The sequence below is a fragment of the Erpetoichthys calabaricus genome, chromosome 2 (assembly GCF_900747795.2).
Source record: "Erpetoichthys calabaricus chromosome 2, fErpCal1.3, whole genome shotgun sequence".
Classification (NCBI taxonomy): domain Eukaryota; kingdom Metazoa; phylum Chordata; class Cladistia; order Polypteriformes; family Polypteridae; genus Erpetoichthys; species Erpetoichthys calabaricus.
This window is the reverse complement of record NC_041395.2, coordinates 260,496,047-260,521,368: the sequence shown is the minus strand read 5'-3', so window position 1 is coordinate 260,521,368 and position 25,322 is coordinate 260,496,047. Positions and strand designations below refer to the sequence as shown.

Below are 25,322 nucleotides of genomic sequence, written 5' to 3'. Positions count from 1 at the left end.
AAACCGTAAACTAGCTCTGTAAGTGGAGAAGAGGGTCAACAAAAATAATATGGTCACTCACTCGCTCTCTCTCTCTTTCTGTCTCTCTTGTGTGTGTGTGTGTGTGTGTGTGTGTGGTGTGTGTCGTGCGCGCTGCACAGGGAATGCACAGGGAGAGACTGAACACATGTGGAAATCATCGGCGTGCACAAACCGAAAGGAAAACTGGCTTGTTCGTATACCTGGGGGCAGCGGGACCTGACTCGAATATAAGCCAAGGATGATGTTTTTCAGTACATTTTGGGTGCTGAAATACTTGGCTTATATTCGAGTATATATGGTAGTAAAGAACCACTATTATCGCTGTGATCTGCTCAGAATCCATTCTTTTCATTGTGAGACTTATACAGTAATCCCTCGCTATATCATGCTTCGCCTTTCGCGGCTTCACTCCATCGCGGATTTTATATGTAAGCATATTTAAATATATATCGTGGATTTTTTGCTGGTTCGCGGATTTCTGCGGACAATGGGTCTTTTATTAATTTCTGGTACATGCTTCCTCAGTTGGTTTGCCCAGTTGATTTCATACAAGGGACGCTATTGGTGGATGGCTGAGAAGCTACCCAACTTACTTTTCTCTCTCTCTCTTGCGCTGACTCTCTCTGATCCTGACGTAGGGGGTGTGAGCAGGGGGGCTGTTCGCACACCTAGACTATACGGACGCTCGTCTAAAAATGCTGAAAGATTATCTTCACGTTGCTACCTTCTGTGTGCAGCTGCTTCATGAAGCGACATGCTGCAAGGTGTTTCGCATACTTAAAAGCTCAAAGGGCACGTATTGATTTTTCTCTGTCTCTCCCTCTCTCTCTCTCTCTCTCTCTCTCTCTCTGCTCCTGACGGAGGGGGTGTGAGCTGCCGCCTTCAACAGCTTTGTGCCGCGGTGCTTCACATACTTAAAAGCCAAACAGCCCTATTGATGTGTTTGCTTCACTCCTTTGAAGATGAAGATATGTTTGCATTCTTTTAATTGTGAGACGGAACTGTCATCTCTGTCTTGTCATGGAGCACAGTTTAAACTTTTGAAAAAGAGACAAATGTTTGTTTGCAGTGTTTGAATAACATTCCTGTCTCTCTACAACCTCCTGTGTTTCTGCGCAAATCTGTGACCCAAGCATGACAATATAAAAATAACCATATAAACATATGGTTTCTACTTTGCGGATTTTCTTATTTCGCGGGTGGCTCTGGAACGCAACCCCCGCGATGGAGGAGGGATTACTGTATACTGTAAATCTGTGGTTCCCAAGTTCAGTCCCAGTTCACTACAGGTTTTTATTCCAGCAAATGGATCAACTAATGCATCATTCCTACTTTTAATTGCTCTAATTATTTAGTGAGCTGTCCTTTTTTATTCTCATATTCTAAGAATTTATGGAATATTTGTATTTTTGCCAAAATTCTGTTTATATTTCCTTTGCCATTTTCTTTTTAATTCATTGTTTCCTTTAGTGTTCCCCCCCTTAATTGTATCTATAAATGCTGATAACCTTGAAAGCTAAAGGAGAGCAAGTTAATCAGTGCCATATGTAATTGTCTGCTCTTTGGTAAGAAACTTTTCTTAATGAGCAGTTTAATGAAAATGGCAGTGAAGTAATGGACCTTTAGCACTCACTGCTGTTTACAGTTGTGTCTTGCAATATTCTTTGCTAATCATCAGTATTTGGATTCAGGTAAGGGAGCAAACTTTACATAGAAGGGTAAATTAAAAAATGACAAAAGAAATATAAGAATGTAGCCACTTATGTATGAGGTGTCATATTTCAAAGTTGTTTGTGTCAATTGCAGTAAACTCACAAGTGAATAAAAAATAATTATGGTGTTTTTACATACCCAAGCATTATTATGTGATTTGCACACGTACACACCGTGGTGGGCAGCATGTCATAGCTGAGTGAATTTGCTTTTATCAAAAGATCTAACCCACATCAAGTGAAAGTGTCATTACTACTGGATAGCTATGTTCACACCTTTCCAATGAGGTATAGCTGTCTATGATTGTTCATTTGTACTACATGTTACAGCTGTGTGTGAAAGGTAGGAACTACATTGCTTGTGTGACCGCTTATCGCACCATTACGCACAGTTCAGTTAGATCCTGAACATAGTTTTGACTGGATTGAGAATGATGCATTTGCTGAAGGACTTGATGCAATTATTTGTAAGTACTGCTTAGCATAAGTTTGATGCGTTGCAGTGTCCAGTTGTACAGTTCAAGCATCATGGGTTCAATTACCATACCCGGTGACTGTCTGCAACACATTCTCCCAACGTTCCATTTCTGAGCATTGCTCTTTCAGTTTCAACTTAGAGTACCTGCAGCATTTCTTACTGTACTGGTGAGTATTGCTATGCTGTACCTGTGCATCTTGGAAGTTTCATGTGAGCATCCTCTCCACTTTAATCAAATTTCACTGTAGACCTTGGTCTCCAGACGCTGAAGTGGATTAAAGGGTTTGAGATTGTTAATTTATGATCCTTTTAACATTTTTTTTTTAACATTTTCATTTTAAGTTAATGTTACTGTCTTGCATCTGAGATAAGCTGCAATACAGGAACAATATGCCAAATTTAAAATGTAATGCATTTTGCCTCCTTGATCTTTTATTGCAATAAATAAATCATCTGAACGTTTAGTGATAACATTAGCCTTGAAAATGAACATCATTTATAGAATTAGACAAAACAAAAGACTGTATTGCTTGTTTGTGCTGTTATGTTTTTTCTTTTCTCATAAAAGCACAGTCAGTATATCATTTCTTTTATTTTAGCAAACAGTTTAATGTTATATAATTTAATGGGTGACTTCAGGTCTCTTCAACATATTGTAACATTGTTCAGTTTCAGAGATGTACATTTTGAGGTTACTAGCCACCGTTGGGGAAAAAAATGTAAAGCTTTTTCACAGTGGGCTCACTCATAAGGACTCTATATACTAGTACACTGACAGATAATAATATCATACTGTCCTATTTTGCAAATGTTTGCTTGCTTATTTTCTTTCTACGTTTCATTCTTGAATACTGCAAAGATTCTAAACAGGGCCTTAAAACTCATGTAAATATATCCTAAATGTCATGGTGAAACTATTACTAGTATAACTTTTCTATTTATTTTCTGTGCTCTTTTTCACAACGCCTGTCTTGGCATCTTTACGAGTAGTGTGGCAATCACATGGTAACCTTCCAGTTACAGGCAAAACTTGCCAATAGCAGGTCAGTTTTAAGTTAAGCAAACATAGAATACTGTATGGCAAACCCACATTTATAAAGAGGACATCTAAATTTCAGTACCTAGGCTGGTAATCGAACTTGGGTCTCTGGATTTCTGAGGCTATAGAGATAACCATTCCACTACTGTGTTGTTATATAAAATGATGTAATATTTCATATAATTTCCTTGAGAAAGCAAAACTCCACATTTTTAAAAACCTGAATGAAGTCAGTATTGTTAGCACTGTAAAACAATTTGGCAAGTCTGCATAAAGTTTGTTTTATTTGTGGTTACAGTGTAACACTGACATGTATTTAGCACGTTGAGACTATACGCATGTTCAGAAAAAACATGATAGCCACACTTTGTTCTACTTGCTGCACTGGTGGCTGCAAAATAGTTATTTTAAATGGTTTTGCACAGTATGTTCAGCTCATCAACATAAATTTAATGATTTCTGAAATGTGAGACAGAATATCAGCCAGGAGAAGGAATAATTGATCATCCAAAAACTTGCCTAAGGAAATTTTTTTTGTATACGGTTCTACCTAGTGGCTGCTGAAAACATATGCGAGGCAAATACAGAGTGCAACAGACATGTGCAGTCTACGAAATCCTTAACGGTAACTCAGGATTTCTCTAACTGGAATAGAGGTTACATGGCAGAAGTCAGGTTTCTGTGAGTAATCGGGTTATAGAGACTCATGTAAACACACTAGTAGATATAAGAAATAACCTTCTTTTATTACTTACTTTATTTAAACTGTCTTTATAAAAGTCTGCTGCAAAGTGGGACAACCCCTTGTTCTGTTACACAGGGGCACAGCTTGTTTTCCAGAGCAAAATTTGACACGGCAATAAAAGTTTTGACGTACACATTACATGTTTGTTATTTGCTGCTGTTTGCAATGCTTACTTAAAGAGTAATTAACGTGCTTGGAAGTTAATAATTTACATTGTTGTGTTATGATTGTCCTTTACAAAATTGAGAAAGCCATTAAAATAAGATATAATAAAAAGTGTATGCAAGATGCAGAAAACAACATAATCACGGGAAGTGAAAAAAGCAATTCTTATGAAAAGAACAAACACTTCCAGGCTGCCACACTTGTGTCCAGCTTTCTTTGATAGTACAAAATTTAGTTAGGACTCGATGGCAAATTTAGAATAAACTGACTAAAAAAATAAGATGAACTTTATTTCATATAGAACGTTTCATATATTACACCATCATAAGACTTTTATTAAACACATTTAAGTCTAATCAAGAATAATGTTATAAACAGAAGTATTTTTGAAATCAGAAGGCTTTGTTGTTTAGAGAAAATATTATAGTACTCTGGAGGAATTAAATATTTGGATAAATAAAAGGTAATAGACAGTTATAGAAAATGACCTCAGGAAAGTATGTTTATAAACACCATCTCCTGAAAAATTTTGCTGCTTCTCTAAACATTTTATAAAAATCAGGTGAATAAAATTCACAATTTTAATTTTTCACACAAACATTCATCAGTCTGAAATCTTTGATAACAGAATAATGGAATGTTAGAGCTGATCCTGACAGTGCAAGCTTACAACCAACACGAAATTTAAAGTCTTCAGTTTCAGGGCACTCGGATAGACACCCACTTTCAGTTGCGTAGTAAATTTAGAAATGTCTGTCAATCTGACTTCTTAGATTGTAAGAGAAAAATGGAACTTCGTGAAAAATTATTTGTTTAAGGTACTGATTGTGAAAAGACAATACTGTTATACAATACTGGTCTGGCTATTGAGAGATGTCATCTAATATACAATCTAGGAAAAAGGCAAGAAATAGTTCTGGACTGGGCACCAGTCCATTGCAGAATCCATTCATGGGCATATGGAGCAATTTTGAGTTGCCACTTAACCTAAATATGCCTGTCTTTGTGGATGTTAGAGGGGAAATGCTAGCAATCAGGTTGAGAATGTTCTATTTCCACATGAAAAACATCTGCAAGAGAGATTTCAGATCCAGGATTCTACATGTGTTTGATTAACACATTACCCAGTACCACTGTGCAACCCTGGTGGAATTGTGCAAGTAGTCTGGAAGAATGATGGCATGTTTGCAAAGATGAAGTCAACAGACAGGTTGATAATGTATAGAAAGGTTGTCTTATAGAACATGTAAACTTTTTATAAAAATCAAACAAAGTGCACAACTTTGTTTTTTTTTTGTTTTTTTTTGTTTTTTTTTTATATACAGAATCCAAACAATTTATTAAACCATTATTTGTAGCCATGTTATTTTTTAAAGTATTTATTTTTTTTAACATGAGAAAACTGCATTGAGCTCAGGCTAATACTGGAGCCTGTAGACAAGCATCACTTTTTAAAAAAGTATAAGGGATATAACTGTTACACTGTCTATATATGATATGAGAGGAGACCCAGACAAATATAACGAGCACAAGTAAACCCCACACAGTGGGCATCTCACCAGAGTGTGTGTGTCTAAGTGCGTTTAAAGTCAGCCATCAGCCACTGTGTGCCTGTAAAACGAAATTACTTCTTTAACATCTATACTAACATTTCAGGGGAACTGAAGTCATTAAAGAAAAAGTTTGTTATTGTTCAAGTCGAAGTAATTTGTTCCTAGTCATAGTATGTTACTAATTTGTCACAATTGTTTTCAAAACTGAAGCATTTTAGAACGTTTTTTTAAAAAAAAATATACACATTCTCATGGTTTAAAAAGGCTTCAAACATCACAAGTCCAAACATTAAAACATAAAGCCTTTAAACCTCCCTGAATGCATCCAGTTTTCAAGCCAAAAGTGTGCGAGTATTGATCCGCATCCTGAGATACCACACATAATATAAAACGCATGTCGATGTCCTTTTATGAAGGGAAAAAAAACATTTTTGTGAGATTCAGCAATTGCTTTTACCTCATTGCTCGTCTTCCACCATGGCAGCCTTTCAGGTCCAAGCACTGTAATTAAATTTATTTAATGTTATGTCCACATATAATTTGCTGTCTTTGTTCTGTAGACAACAATAATTAATTAAAAATGTCACACTTACAATCACTCCCACTCCTTCACTATGTGTGATGTCGGTACTCTACATTTCAGTCATGGACTACAGAAAGCATTTGTAGCAGAGGGGCAATTGTAGATGCAAAGATATTGCTGCTGCATTCATGGAGATGGCATCAGTAGTGGTGTTTGAATTATTTTTTAATAATCATGATATTATTACCAAAGTTGATTTGAAATTTCTACAGATCACAACTCGGAACTACCTCATCATGTTATAGGTAGAACTTGTAGAACTTGTTTCCAAGAGGAAAGCTGGCTTTTTACAGAAGGGTTTTTAAATAAATAAATACATAAATAGGTAGATAAGTAAGTAAGTAAGTAAGTAAATAATAAAATAAATAAATATACACATACTTTGGTTTGAACACATACCTGATGACTATAAAGCAAGTAAATTAAACATGAAGAAAAGTTATGACTTGGCTGTCACAGTCACATTGAGGCATTATGCCGGTGTATTGCTGTTGGTATAAAGGAGCTCCACTAGTGTTTCTTGACATCCTGACAAATTATTCATCAGAAGTATCAGGGAGAGGATGTGCAGCATTGTTCATATTGGCACTCAGTTTTGTTTTAACTCTCTCCTTCGCTCCCTCAAGGGAGTCCAGAGTGTGTCCAATTACTGAGCCTGCCTTTTTAATTTGCTTGATTTGGTGGGCATTCCCTTGAATTGGTGTTACCAGCCTAGCACACCACAATGTAGAAAATTGCACTGGCCATCAGAGTTATAGAAGATGTGAAGGATGTAACTTCCTCCATTAAAGGAATGCAGTCTCCTAAGGAAAAAGAGCCTGCTCTACCCCTTCTTATTGTAGTTACTCCTTGATATATGCTTGAGTATTTATCTGTTGAGAAGAAGTATTGAATATTACTACTTATTTTTACTCACTCAAAAACGTGTTTCCTCAGTTATTCTTTTATTGCCATTTACTCAGCAAGAGTGACTCTGCATGCTGTATAAAATTCGATGACTGGTTTGTGGTACTTTAGCTTGAGGCAATAACTCGAACAGTACTCTTGCTGCACAAATATAAAGGTCTGACACATGGAGGGGATGGCTGAAGACAAAAGGTTGAATTTATTTTTGTTTTATTAGTCAAGAGAAGTAGGAATAAAAAAGCCATACTGTACAGCATTCCTTGGTATATCATTAAAGACTGATATTTTGAAATTGGATGTTAGATCTTCAGAAAATAAGAGTGCAGTGCCCTGTGAGGCACCCCCTCCAAACATGGCAGCCAGGGTGTTGGCTGCCATAGTGCCCCCACTAAAATGGGCCTGTAGATTTCTATTTTACTTTCTTTTACTCTGTACTTTATTTTTATTAAAACCTGTTTTTGACATTTTTATCCTCTTAATTTCTTTTACAAATTTTTTAAGTAAAGGACTTGACCTTAATTTTTTTAAAATGTTTTTAACTTTAAACTATTTTACATTTTTGCAGAAAGAAAACGCTGAATTAGGAAAGAAGGAAGTGGGAAATCCCACATCCATTTTATTTCTTCTGCTTTCCTTTATCTTTTTTCATTTATTCTTTTCATAGAAAGTTAGACATGTTATCCTATGTTTTCATTTGCTGTTTTGTACTATCTTAAATAATTGAGTACTTTTCCCACCTTTTTGATGTAATTGTAGTTGTATTATTGTCTCACAGGCTGTTGAGTTTATGTAAAGGACTTCTGTTGAGGCTTGTCTGTTTTGTTCGTGTGTCTACATTTCCAAGAATAAGAATATGCCTGTGAAGTATTATTAAACTAAAACTGAATATGAAAAAGTTCCCTTCAAGTTCCCTTTGTTTTAGTAATCCAGTGTGTGTGATATTTATTCCATTTTTAAAGGATGTTATGACCTTGTGGGCCTTACTTTACATGTAAAATTGGATAATGAAGAGAATGATATTCTGATTACCGTGAGTCTTCTTTATGGAAGTACAAGTTCTGTTATAGTTGTTCAGTATTGCTGAGTCTTTAAAGCAGAATGCTTACAGTATATAGTGCCCTCCGTAATGTTTGGGACAAAGAGACACTTTTTTTTCTTGATTTATCCTTCTGCTGCATGGTTTAAAATTACAAATCAAACAATTCAGATGTGATTAAAGTGCACATTGCAGACTTAGGGTATCTGCATACATTTTGGTCACACCATTTAGAAATGACAGTGCTTTTTCTACATGGTCCCACCATTTCAGGGCACCATAACGTTTGGGACATAGCAATGGCAGGTATGTTGAAGCTGTCATTTTTAGTACTTTGTTGCATATCCCTTGCATACAGTGACTGCTTGAAGTCTACGATTTATAGACTTCACCCAGTGCGGAGTTTCTTCTCTGGTGATGCTCTGCCAAGCCTCTAATGCAGCCATTTTCAGCTCCTCCTTGTTTCTTTATAAAGCTGCACAAGTGTCAAACCTGGTCATTGGTCCTCTAGCAGCTTACCTGATTGCTGACACAGCCCTTCATGATGCTTTTGTTTTGTCCACTGACTTGAGTGTTGTATGTGGAGAAATAACTCCTTTACATTTCCACTGGTGTTAGACATGGCTATGGCTATTGGAAATGCTCCAGTACTAAATCATGAGGATAACAAAGTTGCTTCTGTAATGAAGTTATAAAAAAGTCTGCAGTGATTAATTCTGTATTTTAAATATTACTTTTGATTTTTTTCAATTTTCAGGAATCCTCTTTAATAAAATCCCTGTGTGCGTCCATGTGTCCGTGTGTGTGTCTTCTGGTGAAGTGCGCATGCGCGGGACACTCTTTAATAAAGGACATCATTGCAGGGGAGAGTGCTGATTGGGTACTCGTGGCCACGCGCATAAAATCCATTGCTGGGGAGACGCCATACATACAATAATCAGCTGCACGCCAGCACAGATTAAAATACTTGCTGGGGAACTGCACAGTACTTGCTGGAGAGACGCCACAGCCACGATTATCAGCTGCACACCACACATTACATCAGTTCCTGAGGATACTCTGCTGATTGCCCACTGTTGTGACAGAAAATTAAACGCATATTACGACCAAGGCGGAAGTACAGGGAAGGGCGGAATGAGTGGCAGTGTCACCGGCCTCTAGCAGATGCTTCAAAGGCCGTCTGAAGCGTCACACAAGACAGAGAGGGCGTGACCTATAAAATATTGCGCGGCCGATCCAATCGGATTTCGGTAAATGAGGTAACACCTAAAACATAAGGCACGAAAAATCCAATCGGGTACTGAGACGTCGGTGACCAGCTTCCCCAAAGAGGTGGGATTAGTGTTTGTTGTTGTGCAAGTGTTCACTCTGAGGATCTCAGATTTGCGATTAAGAAGCTTGGGCCGGTAAAGTGTAAAGTGTTTCCTAAATATTCTAATTTTCATGATATTACAATAGGATGACTTTTAAAAGTAGATTTATATTCGCGCACAAAATCCGTTGCTGGGGAGACGCCACACATACAATAATCAGCTGCACGCCAGGAGAGATTAAAATACTTGCTGGGGAACTGCACAGTACTTGCTGGAGAGACGCCACAGCAAGGTAAAATAAAGAGAGGCAGGATAGGAGATCTTCAAACAGACACAACACATCAATCAACGGCCACAGAAGACAGGATAAATGTAATATTAATTATACTTACTGTATTGTCATATACGTTTCTATTTTATTTTTATTATTATTTTACTTTAGGCTTCTTGCAAAAAAATATAGACTGTTCCTACTAATGTTTATGCACAACTGTTCTAGCGCCCGTTATTGTAACGGGCTTAATGTCTAGTAATGTATAATTTTATACATAACCTAAAAAGTAGTACTTAAGCTAAGTGGGCAACTTTTGTTATCAGAAATATCTGCAGTGACAAATTCTCATGCCAACTAATTTTATGTTCTGTTGAAAATATTCAGGCACTACTAAAAATTTATTGTCATTTAATTAAAACCACACAGGTTGTTTTTGAAACGGATTCCTAATTTTGTGTTTTGCTTTTGAAAACATGAGCAGTGTAATAGCATAGCAGCAAATACACCTTTGTTAATAAATATAAGTTAAAAAAACACCTTTGTCAAACCTTTAGCAAAAGTATAAGAGGTATCACTTGGCCTGTATAGGCAGGACCTCGCATATTCTTATGGTTCTTTGAGGAGAGGACTATACATCCTATTAAATACATATGCTGAGCATACACTTTATTAGGTACATTTAACTTTCCTGTGCATCGCTGGTGTAGACAAAACTGTTTGATACAGGTAAACCAGTTGATGAAGAAAGATATAAATGGCTTTATGTGATTCACCTGCATGAGGACAAACAGCCTCGCTGTGTTTTTCCATTGGGTGTATTAATGGGAGCAGAGCAGCTATGAAATGCAACAGTATATCTGAATGGCAACAGTATGTCCACTTGAAAATTTTTACCAGGGTATTGCTGCATGCCACAAGACTGTGGAAGTGTCAGAATAATTCCAGGAATTATCTGGTCACCCAATCCAATTGAGCATTTACTGAATGAAGTACACCAAACTGTTCAGAGTAATGATATTCTTCTAGCTAATTTGCAACGACCATGGAACACTTTGGCCTGCATCCTTAATGCCTCACTTTTGTTGGTTCATGGCTTATTGACCATGGGCTGATGTGAAGACGATTCAGAATCCAACTTGCCATTTGATAATTCCCATCCATCAAGTTTATGTAGAATCTTCTCCTAATGCTTGTGTTTTCTTTCAAGAACCATATTAACAACAGAAACTGTTACAAAATGAAAAAAAATTGTCACAAACATATTAAATATATACCTGTATATTGCTTTTAATAGGCTTTTTGTTCTTAGTTGAGTATAATCAAATTACTTTCTTTGCAATTTCAAAAATATATTTTTGTCATTTTGTGTTTTTAGCATTTATAATTTACTTCTGATTGCCCATTTAACTTATTACTCTTTTTGTTCAATTCTTAACTTAAATTATAATAAATGTAATTGATGTCTAGTTTTGATGGTGGGCATTTATTTTGGGGGGCTGTGGATCCCCATCATGAGTTGATTCTAGTTTTGTGCCCAGTGCCGATACATTAGGGTGCAGTTTCCCAAAACCATAAACTTGGAATAATCTAGGTATGAGAACAGATGTTTGTTAAATGTGTTGGTACAGTATATTCTGTCAATACAACATATGCCTGCAGTTTATATTTTAAGCCACATTGGAAGTCATTAAATTTCTCAGTAGAAGTGAGAGTAGCCAACAACACTTCCTTAACACAATAACACTGCTGTAAATAAAGTTTTGCTTGAAAATGACTAATTTATATGTTCAAAGCAAACTGCATTCTACTGCTTGGTTATTATTCTGCCTGGAACAAATAGTTTCACTTTGCCAATGATGCTCAATGCTCAATTACATAATAAATAAATAGGTTTGTTGGCTGCAGTAAAAATGGTTTATCATAACATGGCAGACGGTCCATACTTGGCTCTTGCTTGGATAGTTTCTTGCACTTGTGGCAATGAACTACATAAGATATATTACATAATGAAGAGATGGGGGAATAGCATGGAGAATATTAATATGCTTTAATTGACCAGATTATTTGATTGAAAAGTGCCGGTTCAAGGCTTTCGGGAACAATATTGAACTTTAACTTATTAGAGATACAATAAGTAAAATTTTGTAACATTTGTTCCTGTTGTCAGAATGAAAAGGAGCAGCCATGTGGTTTCCTCTATTTCTCAATAGTTGCATGACATTGTAGCCATAAAATGTCAGAAGTAGTGAGTAAAATACTTTTTTTTTTAAGATGATTGACCATAAAAGGAATAATGGTTATTTGCAGTAACCTAGCACTTCTCTTGCATATTTAGCCTAATATCATTGACAGTGTATTATCAGAAGAAATGCACAATAAAATTTTTGTTTTGTAAAAGGCACAATGTATGTCACACAACTAGCAAACATTTGTAGAACTGTAAACAAAATTGCAGTATCTATGAAAACAGTCACAGTGATCTTGTTATTGAAATAGCAACAGCGGTGATATCACTGACATAATGATTAATGAACATCAATAAAATGAATATAAAAATAAAAAATTACCATGGAAGCGAAATTAACTAATAAAAATTCTAGAATTACAGCAGATACCTGATTATATAGTAGGGAGACAGTTGTCCAAAACTCTTGGTCAAGACAAGAACAAATTCTTAAGTGGATGCTAGTTATTAGTCCTGAGTCTCCTGTTATCTCTTGTTATCTCCAGTTGTCCAGTCTCCTTACTTGTCAAGGTTGAGTTAAGTAGCTAGGATTTAAGGTTATAATTGAATTTCTTGTGGCGTTCACTAGATTAAAATGCCAAAATAGTGATTCCAACTAATTCAATTAGTTTTAGATCTTGGTGAATGATAACAGGCAACAAATAACATTGTTGTTAGGTGAAATATTATACGAAGGAATTTTATCTTTCAGATTTGAGAAGTTCTCTGAAGTTGTGAGTTTCTGTAAGTGGTACGTTCAAGTTCCTGCTTGGCATCACAGAGGGTTCAGTTTAACTCTGCTTTGCAGGTATGAGCCTAACTAAATCATGCGAGTTTTCTCCTGAGAGAACCTCACTTAAGATGGGAGGAACTTGAGGCTTTTGAAGTATCTCCAATGCAATGCAAACTAAAGGCCACTCACTGACGGCAAAAATGAAATAAAGAGACTTAAAGGGCATAAATGTGACATGCTAAGTGTTTTGTGGGGTGTGGTTGAGTGGTGTCAGCAGTGAAGCAAAAGCTTTTGTGTTGGTAAAAATTTGTTTTATACAATTGTTTTAGATGTGCTCTATATATCTATCAGTGAAAGAATAGGTGGCAAACTGTCCAACAGATGAAAAATGAGTTTGGAATGATTATAGGTTGTTCAATTTCTTGTAGATGAAAGTTTATTTCTGGGTATGGTGTTGTTAATAAATGAGTCATAACCTGAAAGTTTTAGGTTTTCAAGAGTTTTGTCACTGAATATTTTTTTCACTTTTGTATCCAAAAGTCACCAGCTGAGCAAGTAAAAGTATTTCTCTCAGGCATAGCTGCCAGCCTTAGGCCGGAATATTTTGGTGTGCTGTACCATGTCTGATAGGGCTGGAGTGTATATTACTGCAAGGAAATGTCAAGATGAATATTGGCCTGCAGTAAATGTTTGAGTCCATGTTGTACATTTGAATATGTTGCTTCTGTCGTGTTTTTAAATATAATAATAATAATAATTCTTTACATTTATATAAAATATAGTATAAATAAGCTTGACATAAACACCTGAAAATAACCATATAATTAAAACTATTTGAATAGTTTTAAAATGGCATATATTTAAATAGATAGAACTAGACAGAACTCTTTTTGTCCCTAGGGTGAAATTTGGCTTTTTTAACAGAAGCCCAATAAATAAATAAATGCACATACTTTGGTCTGAGTAAACGGCAGAATGAATATAAAGCAAGAAAATTAAAAAGAACAGTCTCACAGTTACCAATGTATTGCTGTTGGTAAAAACAAGCCCCGGTAGTGTTTCTTGACACACCTCTGCTGAATAATTCATTGGCTGAAATAACTCATTGTTAATATGTGATAGATAGAGGATGTGTAGCATTGTTCACAGTGGCACTCAGCTTTGTTTTAACTCTCTTTTGCTACAACCTCCAGGGTGTCCAGAGTTATAGAAGAAATGAAGGATGTCACTTCCCACATTAAATAAACACAGTCTCCTAAGGAGAAAGACTCTGCTCTGTCCATTCTTGTATAGTTCCTCTGTGTTCCTATATCAGTCCAACCTGTCAAATCTGATTCACTGTCTATCTTCTAGATAGATAGATAGATAGATACTTTATTAATCCCAAGGGGAAATTCACATACTCCAGCAGCAATATTAAATTAAAAACAATATTAAATTAAAGATTGATAATAATGCAGGTAAAAACAGACAAAAACTTTGTATAATGTTAATGTTTACACCCCCGGGTGGAATTGAAGAGTCGACAGATGAACAGAAAATAATGACAGAAAAAAATGTCATGCTTACAATCACTATGCGTGATGAAGAAAACGGACACATCTAAAAAAAAAACTGTTGGTGCTAGTGTTAAGTTAGGTAAACAATGTTTATAAACTCACTTGAATTAGCGTTGCAGCATTTTCACACACCTTGGAATACAAAGTACACAGCCTTCATCAAATTGACACAGGGAACGGAGAACACATGAGATGCTACACTGTGGACAGAGCATGCTGCATGTTAAGAGCACATTTCTTGAAGCAGGCACACTTGCAATGGTTTTCACAGATGTAGATGTAAACGATTTTCTTTGTATAAAAGAAAACAGAAGCTGAAAGGACCAATGGAATGTCGGACTTTGCTATGAATGACGAACTTTTTAGGAATAAAAAATCATAATATTTCAGTATATCTATTTGGAAATACTTGAGCTTGTATTGAATCACATACATGTAATGGTTTGACGCAGATTCATACTCAAATCATATGATTCTTTTTTTTTTTCCTTAAAAGGTGCCTCATTTAGGCACAAGCTGTACTAGGCTATCTGTGGTTTTTGGGAGTAAGGTAATGGGGATATGCTGTCAGGATGCTGAGCTATTGGTCCTTTAGTGAGAACAGAGATTCAGAAAGCGTTTGTAACCTTAGTGACAGGCAAAAAAAAAAAAGTGTGTGTCAGTCAGTATTAAACAAATCAAGCTGTAATTTATTTACATCTGTTAAATTGGATACATTGTGTAAATGTAGTGAAAAGTAAGGAAAAATGTATTGTCTTTCAAATTGTCTTCAGTAATTGATCTTTTGTTATTTGTCAAGACATGGTGGCTGTTGTTTCCTTTTTTTTCTTTTTCTTTTGTGAAAGGGACAAAAATAGAAACTTTTGAGGTGCCAATTAGGTTTACCATTTTTTGTGCTTTTCAAGAATATGCAACATCTCTATAGCAAAGTCTATGCCATCCTCCTCCCTGGATTTTGGGGACTCCTCCTTAGGGTCCAGCATTATGCAGAGATATAGATAAGGTTCTTCTTGGTCAGAGATTTTATTGCTTAGGGCTAATTCAAAGAAACCAATTGCATTTCCATTTAAACTGCTTATTTTCATTTCCTTTAAATGAGACTTGTGAGATAGCACAATGTTCACACTCATAACACCTTCAGCAAACTTTTTTTTTATGTGAGCAGCATAGCTAATAGGGTTGGATTTATGGATTTAGTAATCATTAAATGATTATTAACAAAATGTTCATAAATGTTCACACTCTTTAACAGACTGAAAGATATGCTCCATTTTATTTAAACTATTAATTGAGTACCATTACCTTCACCCCAGGTAAGTGAGCAATAGCCGTGAAGAGATCTGAATGTACTGCACATGATTGAAACCTCAGCGTTTCCTGTTGATTTACATCTTGCCTGAAGAAGGGGCCTGAGTTGCCTTGAAAGCTTGCATATTGTAATCTTTTTAGTTAGCCAATAAAAGGTGTCATTTTGCTTGGCTTTTCTCTGTTTATTTTGGAATAAACAAAGCAGCATTTTCACACCTCATGTACCTATCTGGTTTAGCCTGCATCTTGTTGTTCTGATCAGCCTGTGAAGGAAATGCAGACCAGTGAGCTATGCATTCTGACCTTAACAACAGGCTTTTGTTTTTTTCCAAATTTCTTTACTATATTTAATGTCATTATGATATTAATGCATTTTATTCTTGTTCCTTTTAGATACAATAGGGACATGCAGTTTTGTACAATGGTAAAGCTTTTAGAGCTCTGGTGTCTGCATGCCAGTAATGTTTTTGAATAGCTTCCTTGGTTTGGGAATTAATTTAATTATACTATTTTGTGGACTGCACACAGTTTAAATTGTTTGTCAGAGGACAAATGCCCCTGTCAGGACTGATTACAACTGCACAGGCAAGCAGTGTGCAGACCTTTATGTGGCGGATCTGTTTTCTGGTGTTGGCATTAGAGTATAAACTAATTGTGTCATTGCCAGCAATGTCTAGATGATGGGATGTCTGGTTATGCTTGTTGTTAAGCTGATCGTTTATCCCTTGAACTGGTTTTTGGTGATGCTAAAATACCTGCCTTTTGTGACAATTTTGAAAGCAATTTGTGAAGTCCATAAGATGAAGGAAAATCTGTGAAAGGCAGATGTGTTTAATATAATTAACAGCTGTTAGAAATGACATAACATTTTGTATGGCATAGTACTTACAATTTCACTTTTACCTGTATTGATTACTTTGTTAAAAATGGGTTACATGTATAACATTTACCACTCTTTATGTGTGTTTATAGACAGCATTGTGTAAAAATATTAGGCCACCAAAGAAGATCATTTCTAAAGTTAAAAATTTGGGCAGTGGGTGTTTATTTGCTCATGAAAACATTTGCACTGTAATATTAGAATAAACACGAATAAAATGTTGATGTTATAAAAGGTAACAAGCATTTCTTGTGTTTTCTATTAACGTATTGATATCTTAAAATTGCTAGAACAACCAGGTTTGGTTTCCAAATCCCTTCTTAAAGAATCTCATGCATTCTATGTATCCATTTAATTACATCAGTGGTATGGTATACCTTTTTCAAATTAATGAGTATATTAATTTATATACTTGTTTGTGCTATCAAGCTACTGCAGATGATCAAGAATGCAGCTACCCGTCTTGTATTTTACCAGCCAACTCAGACACATGTCACTCCTCTCTTCAGGTAGTTATATTGGTTCCCTGTAGCAGCACAAATCCCTGATGCCTGCCTACAGAGTAGCACCTGAGTATATAGAGACACTGGTGAGGTGATATGCTGCTTCTCGCCCACTCAGATCTGCCAGTGAACAGTGTCTGGTGATGCCACCTCTGCGTGGTATCAAGTTCAAGTCTCAATCCAGACTCTTTCCCAATGTAGTTCCTAGCTAGGAATGGGCTACCCACCTCCATCCATACTGCTGACTCCCTTAATGTATTTAAGAAAAAATTAAACACCCATCTGTTCTATGAATATCTGTCTAATTGATTCAAGGTAAAAAAGAAAAAAGTATACTCTTTGATTTTTATATTGTTGGTTAATTTGTTATTTAGGTTTAATTGCTTTATCAGTTATAATCTATGATTGTGAATTATTAGTCATTACATCTTTTCACTTATGGCAATCAACTTTGGTTACCTGTCCTATTACACTTGCCAAGCAAACAGGCCCTAGCCTAATGTTACTCAATTGTTTACCTCTCTTGTAAATTGCTTTGGATAAAACCGTCTGCCAAGCAAATAAATGTAAATGTATATCTGAACATTATGTTTTTTATGTTGCACTGATATGCTTATTTTGCACTTCTTTATTCAAACTTCATATGTAATTGAATAGTCTCATAGTCTAGTCTCATAACTAGAAATTATTTAATACGAATAAATTGAAACAGTTTGAATTTCTTGGTTAGATAGATGGCTGTGAACTAATTCAGTTCATTTAGAACTCTTATTTTGCAAATTGAGGCAGGCAGCATCTAACAGGCCACAAATCAGAAGTGAAACACGCTCTCTGACATCTTGTCAGAACATTAGTTCTCCCTGTTCACAAGAGGATTTGTATACTTGACCTTTTTGTTACTGAGTTAATAAAATTTGTAAGCTGTTTTGTGTGTATTCTTGAGTGTGCCCCGAGATTGATTACCACAATAGGCTTTGATCACTGATGCCCTGAAATTATAGTAAATGATTTTAAAATGTGGATGGGTAGAGGGTTGGAGAGACAAGTGAAAGTCCCTTTCTTCTGAAAGCCATAAGGCTAGCAGCAATTTACAAAGCCACATTTTATTGTTTATTTGTAGAGTCTTGGGGATCCATTGGTGCAAAAACTCCACTCCTGGTACTCTCTGACATGTGAGTCACTGTCTTGCACTGAAAGACAAGGCTTAGTTTCAAGGCTTCAGGAGAACAAGCTTTATGATTCAACCTAAAACAGGAACAGCATGCATATTTATTGAAGTTAGAGCTACCACTTCACAACACACAGACACAGCAAACAAGCAGTGACTTCTTTAGTTGTCCTGCCTCGGTCCCCTTCTTCAGTTTAGGCACAGATAGGCCTCCTTGTCAGGTTGGTCCCGCTGCTGTGGGACCAAAACGATTAGAGAGTACAGGGTTCAAATGGAAATATGACAGGAATTGTCCAAGTGGCATGCCATTCTCTGGCAGGGTAGACAGTAATTTTTTTTAAGAGTGCATTTTTGGTTCCACTTGCTGAAATCTGTGGGCATTTTCCAAACAAATATTGTAAATTTTGTAAATACACAAACCAACATTTAATCTTGTTAGAACAGTAAAGTAACTTAGACTTATAGCATGATGAAATTCCAACTTAAGCAGTATGTAGATTAATTTCCTTTTTTTTTAATTAAAAATAATTGTCAAAGTATAAGCAGTTCAATTGTAAACTAAGAAGTCTTATCTATAAATTCAGGTTTTTTTTTTTTTTTTAAATAAGCAAGTTGCTAAAACATAAGCAATATATTAATCCTATTGAAAGGAAAAATGTTTCAAATAAGTTAGTGGTACCTAAAATCTTTCAGACCAATTTGGTAAAGTCAAAGGTACAGCAGTCCACTTATGGTGAACAGCCACTTGTTAGTGTCATCCTCCCTTTTACCAGTTTTGATTTTTTTTTTCTTTCTAAAGGTATTAATTTGAAAAATACTACAATTCTAATCTAATGTTACTGGCTTTGTGTTTCAAGTCCCCAGATATCAGCAGACCAGCTGCATGGAATCAAAGTATTGGAATGGCCAACACTCTGTACAGGCAGCAAGAGACAAAGTTAAGGGAGGGGACTGTGTGGTGACCAATGAATGTTGGACTGGTAAGAAACTGAGCATGAAGAAGTGTTAAATGAGAAAAAGAGAGGTGGTAATCACAGAAGTGGAGCAGGAAAGAACAACACTGAAGGGAAAGTTGTGCAGTGTATGGTGTAGCATGTGAATATAGTACCAGTTCCATAGTAGGGTGCAGATTTCCAAAATAATTATGGGAAAGCAGAACAGTGCTAAGAATTAGAGCAGTAGCCTGTGCATAAAAACAATGGAGGCTTGAATACTGTTTTTATGTTGTTCATTAATAATAGTTCCACTTGTTCTTGTTTAATCTTGTTGGTTCAATTTGAATCTTCTCTATGTTCCCACACACAGCAAAGTTAAAACACTAAATTTACAGGCCATAAGAAAGTCAGATGCTATATATTCATAGTGTTAGATGCTTCAATATATTCATTTAGTAGTGAGGATGTTGGCCAGCAGCCTGATTGTTAGAAAAAAATTACCTATATGCACATACAATTGACTGACATATCTAAGTGATTTAGAAGTCACTTTGCTCTAATGCAATGACTGTCATTTTGCAATTGACTTGACTAATGCTTGTGAATCCCACGTGGCCAGAAGAGCACATTTTCAGAACCACTGATGTATGTTTCCAACCTAGTTTTCTAACATTACGTTTTAGCTAACAGTAGCCATCCTCCTAAATTAACCCATTCATAAATCCTCTTTAGAGATGTTAAGTGTCCTTCAGCCTATGCAGACATGTGATGCTAGGTTGGTTGGTGCCACGCATGAAAGCTATATATTTTTTATGTTTTCACTGTCCTTCATAAAATCTCCAGCAGCCCCAGTGCTACTGTACAGGAAAACTTTTTTTTATAATTATGCATGTCTATTTAAGTCAATGTAGCTTTCATTGTTAAACAGTTATAGGCTATAGGCTATTGTTTTGTTGGTGGTGAATTACTCTTCATGTTTGAAGCATGCTTTGCATTAGTTGGTCATATAGCAGCAATAATAAATGACATTGTTTTTGGTGTCATCACCCAAAATGGGGAAGTTTATTTAAAACAAAAAAAAAGCTCAGAAAAACATCAGATGGAGTCAGTGTCTAGTACTGTACTGACATATTAAGTTACCAGTGATATTCAGTGTAATTATGGGGGCATTGTTTTTCCCCACCCGTGTCTTTTAAGAGTAAAATTGTTTTATTTGTGGGCATTTATGACCTTGCCCAAAGTTATTTTTAATAAGTGTGTTCTGGGGAAATAAACATTTTGTTCAGAGTTCAGTGGCGGCAGTGTTTGATAAGATGTATTTGATTTTACGTGATATTTTTTTTTATGGAAGCTCATTCAGGAAAGTTACATGGTACATATAAAATGAAAACAGTGTCTTTTTCCCTCCAGTTACTTTTTAAGAAAGTATTGCCTGTCACTCAGTTTTGAATCTGTCAGTTGATTGGACTTTTAGTGAATAATGCATTTCACTTATAGTATATGTCTCTGTAAATAAGTATGAATTTACTGTTCTATTTTCTATTCTTTACAAAATTGTGCTAAAGGATTATAAGCCTGTCGTAATGTCTGAATAGATTGTAATTTACATTTGTCTTTTTATTAAGTATCTTAACTATAGAAATAGATGTTTTTATTGTTTTCAGTACTTTCAGAGTTGTGTAGTTGTGATATGGGATCACATGCAGGATAGTAACAAACGCATTTATGTGCTGGAAAGCTGTGTTATTATTGTGAGTAAAACAAATTTGGAAGATGGTATGGAGAGGTCAATAATACATGCCAAGATCCTAATCGGCAAGACATTTGTTATGTAAATGGAGCTCATGATGTGTAGCTACAATTGACTTCAATAAATGATGTGTTAATTGAATGCCAAAGCAAAAAACATAAATCTTAATATGACGGGTAACCAAAATGGGCTATAACCAGAAAACTCCAAACTGACATAAAGAATTTTCTTCTTCTTCCGGCTGCTCCCATTAGTGGTGGCCACAGTGGATCATCTTTTCCCATATCTTCCTGTCCTCTCCGTCTTGCTCTGTTACACCCATCACCTGCATGTCCTATCTCACCACATCCATAAACCTTCTTTTAGGCCTTCCTCTTTTCCTCTTACCTGGCAACTCTATCCTTAACATCCTTTTCCCAGTATACCTAGCATCTGTCCTCTGCATAGGTCCCAACCAATGCAATCTCATTTCTCTGACTTTGTCTCCATATTATCTAAACTGAGCTGAACCTCTAATGCACTCATTTCTAACCCTGCCCATCTTAACATCTTTAACTCTGCAACCTCCAGCTCTGTCTCCTGTTTTTTGGTCAGGCCAACATCTCCAACCAATATAACTTGTCTCACTACCATCCTGTACACCTTCCCTTTTACTCTTGCTGATACCTGTCCGTCACCAATTACTCTTGACACTCTTCTCCACGCATTCCACTCTGCCTGCACACTTTTTCACCTCTATTCCACAATCCCTGTTACTCTGTAGTGCACTGATGAGTATTTAAACTCATCCACCTTTGTCAAATCAACTCCCTGCATCCTCACCATTCCACTCACCTCCCTCTCATTTACACACATGTATTCTGTCTTGTTCCTACTGATCTTCATTCCTCTCCTCTCTAGAGTATATCTCCACCTCTTCAGGGTCTCCTCAACCTGCTCCCTATTCTCGCTATAGATCACAATGTCATCAGCAAACATCATAGTCAACCTGTCCATCACCATTGCAAATAAGAAAGGGCTCAGAGCCGATCCCTGATGTAATCCCACCTCCATGTTGAATGCATCCATCACTCCTACCACAGACCTCCCCAATGACACACTTCCCTTATACATATCCTGTAAAACTCTTATATACTTCTCTGCCTTTCCCAGCTTCCTCATGCAATACCACATCTCCTTTTTGAGATGCCCTGTCATGTACTTTCTCCAGGTCCACAAAGACACAATGCAACTCCTTCCATCCTTCTCTATACTTCTCCATCACCCTCAGAGCAAATATTGCATCTAATACAATTCTCAGTATTTTGTAAGAGTACAGATGCAAAGACTAAAATTGTTAAGTTGAACTTTGGTAGGGCTAATTTTGAGCAGATGCGACAATGTCTATGTAGGATACACTGGGATAAGCTTTTACGTATGGAGACAGTCGAGGAGCAGTTGAACAGGTTTAAAAATGTTTTACATGTACAGTAATGCAGGACAGATGCATACCTAAATTTGGAATTAATAGGAAACTAAAAAAAACTCCATGGTGGATTAATAAAGATTTAAAAAAGAAGTTGCAAAGGAAAAAAGTGCTTTATAAGGCATTTAAGACTAATGACTGCAAAGTGAATCGTAGAGCGTATGAGAACATGAGGGCAACCATTAAGAAGGATATCAGGGAGGCTAAAAGACAGTTGGAGAGGAATATAGCAGATATGGCAAAAGACGACCCTAAGAGATTCTTTCAGTATTTTAGTAGTAAAAGAACAGTCAAGGAGGAGGTAAAGTGAATCAGAAATAGTTAAGGGGAATTAAAAGATACAGACAGTGAAATAGCAGATGCCCTAAACATACATTTTTCTGAGGTGTTTATAAGTGAGCAAGTGGATAACCTCCCAGAGGTAAACGCCACATCTCTTCACTGCCATCCAGTTCCTGTCTTATCTCAACGTTGCAGTCTTCCATTTTCAACTTCCACCATTTGATCCTTGGCTCTGCCCTCACTCTCCTGTTCTTTTTGATCTCCAACATCATCCTACAGACCATCATCCTATGCTGCCTAAATACACATTCCCCTACCACCACTTTGCAGTCTTCAATCTCATTCAGATTGACCCTCCTGCATAGGATATAATCAACCTGTGTGCATTTTCCTCCATTCTTGTACATCACCCTATGTTCCTCCCTCTTTTTAAAGTGCATATACACCACAGCCATGTCCATCCTTTTCACAAAATCCACTATCGTCTGACCTTCTTTGTCCTTGACACCATACCTACCCATCACTTCCTCATCCACTTTGTTCCATTCACCAACATGTCCATTGAAATCTGCTCTAATCACCACTCTCTGTTCCTTGGATACACCGTCCATCACTTCTCATCCATCATACATCCAACTTGAGATATATGCACTAACAACATTCATCGTCACACCTTCAATTTCCAGCTTCATAATCATCTGTCTGATATTCTTTTCACCTCCAAAACACTCTTGACATACTGTTCCTTCAGAATAATCCCTACCCCATTTCTTCTTCCATCCACATCATGATACTGCCAACATTCAAAGTTCCTACCCTCAGTTCCACTCTTTTTACCTTCCTCCTGCCTCATGGACTGTTGGAATTTAAGTATGTGACTGGGTTTATTGTCCATTTCCTTATGTCCAATGCTGCCTCTGTAGAATGAAATAGTGAGCCTTGCAGCCTTGGACTCAAACCTTTCTTCAAAGCTATAGCAAATTTATTGTAAGGTTCAATGGACAAAATTGACCTTACCTTGCTTTCTGTTGTTTATTATTAACTAAATGTATATTGCCAGAAGGAAACAAAAACTGTGAGGAGCATTTTATATAGTTTTAAGTAAATTATACTTTTACTACATAACTCTTTTAAACTCCTCTTAATCTGTTCATTTTCAGTAGTTTCAGAGTCAGTCTAGGAAATATTCAAGGCAGGAACCATCCTGACTACCAATACAGAATCCCACATAGACACAGGGAAAATGTGTAAATTCCTTGCAGATTGCAACAGGGTGTGGGATTATAATCCAGTATGCCACATGGGTGAGGCAAGCTTTCAGCAGAGTCAGGTATGTGTATAAACAATTGAACAGACAGTTAATCATACACACAGACAGCATCAACAGAGGCATGTAAGGATTGATTAATATAAAATAAATTAATTGAAAAATGTTCTAAACTATCATTTGATATTTCACAATAAAATGTTTGTTTGCTGCTAATTACTTTATTTGCAGAATTTCACAAGCGGTTTCAGTTTTGACATTTATGTTTTTTTTTAAGTTCTCCTTTTAAGCACCACGTAATGGATGTTGGCAGTGTTGAAACTTAAGAAGCAGAATCACTGCATCAAAAGTTTGTTTGTATATACTAAATGGTGTTTAGATTATTTTATATTGAAGTATATACAGTATGCCTATTATAAAGTTCAAGGAGGAGCTGACAATTTTTAACTTGCTTTGCTCATTTGTGATAAATCAATGAATAAACTAAATTGAACGATGAATAATCTTCAAATTTCTTGTGAAACTCAAAATAAGCTTTCTTAAAATGACTTTTTGCTTTTTCCAAAATTGAAACATTAATTCAATAGATTTGCTTTCAATCAAATAAAAAGATACATCAGAAAACATGAAGTTACTGTGTCTTATAAAATATAGAGAACGGTTTAAGAAATGTAAGCATGTAGCTTCCAATCAATAATATATTGTACATCTCTAACATACTTTTTGAAACCAATTTATTATTTTTTTATCCACATCTTGTGCATCTATACAGTTTAGAACAGCATCCTGACTGGGAGTGATCTGTAAAAAAAGATGATGATCATGAAACTAAGGATTTTGCCAATAAATGCAAAAGCATTCTTCTCAATGTAGCAGAATTCACTGTTCTTGTTTTTAAATATCAATTTCAGTACAATGTTGCATTCTCATAGTTTTCTCCGTGTGTACTGAACCCTCTGTGGTATTTGCAAACTTCATGCATGATTATTTCTGTCTGTTTGGGTCCTTTAGTTGTCTTAGTCTGATAGGTATTTGTAAAAGTTATTATTAATGTCATTTTACTGTATTTAGATGCAATGATTATTATCTATGCATAACAATGGGTAAGATATTCACTAGTTCCTAATTTTTGGACACCCTCATCAATAACAATCTAACCACACACATGTAGTAATCAAGGAAGCTCATCAGCACTTCTATTTCCTCAGGCATCTCATGAAATGTCTCATGTCTTTACAAGTAACTTTACATTTGTTTTAATTGGGCATTAGAGAGTTTATGTTCTAGTTGTACACACTGATTGATAACATTTCTGTTGTTACAGACACGTAACATTAAAAAGGATTAAAGTCATTTAGACCTTCATGCTCCTATAGGCTTAAGAGCTGCTTTATTCCAGAAGTGTTAACAATTTCATTTGATA

The 25,322-nt window shown here is 36.0% G+C and overlaps 1 protein-coding gene across 2 annotated transcripts in view; it reads left to right on the top strand.

Annotated features, from left to right (window-relative positions):
- sgms1b (sphingomyelin synthase 1b) overlaps positions 1-25,322 on the top strand; it is a 257,517-nt gene that overhangs the window by 58,486 nt on the left and 173,709 nt on the right. Inside the window, exon 3 of one of the 2 annotated variants that reach the window (XM_028795423.2) lies at positions 19,058-19,180. The exons of the other annotated variant lie outside the window; for it this stretch is intronic. The gene's annotated coding sequence lies outside the window, so the exon portion shown is untranslated. The remainder of the gene's footprint in view (positions 1-19,057; positions 19,181-25,322) is intronic. 2 annotated transcript variants of the gene reach the window in all.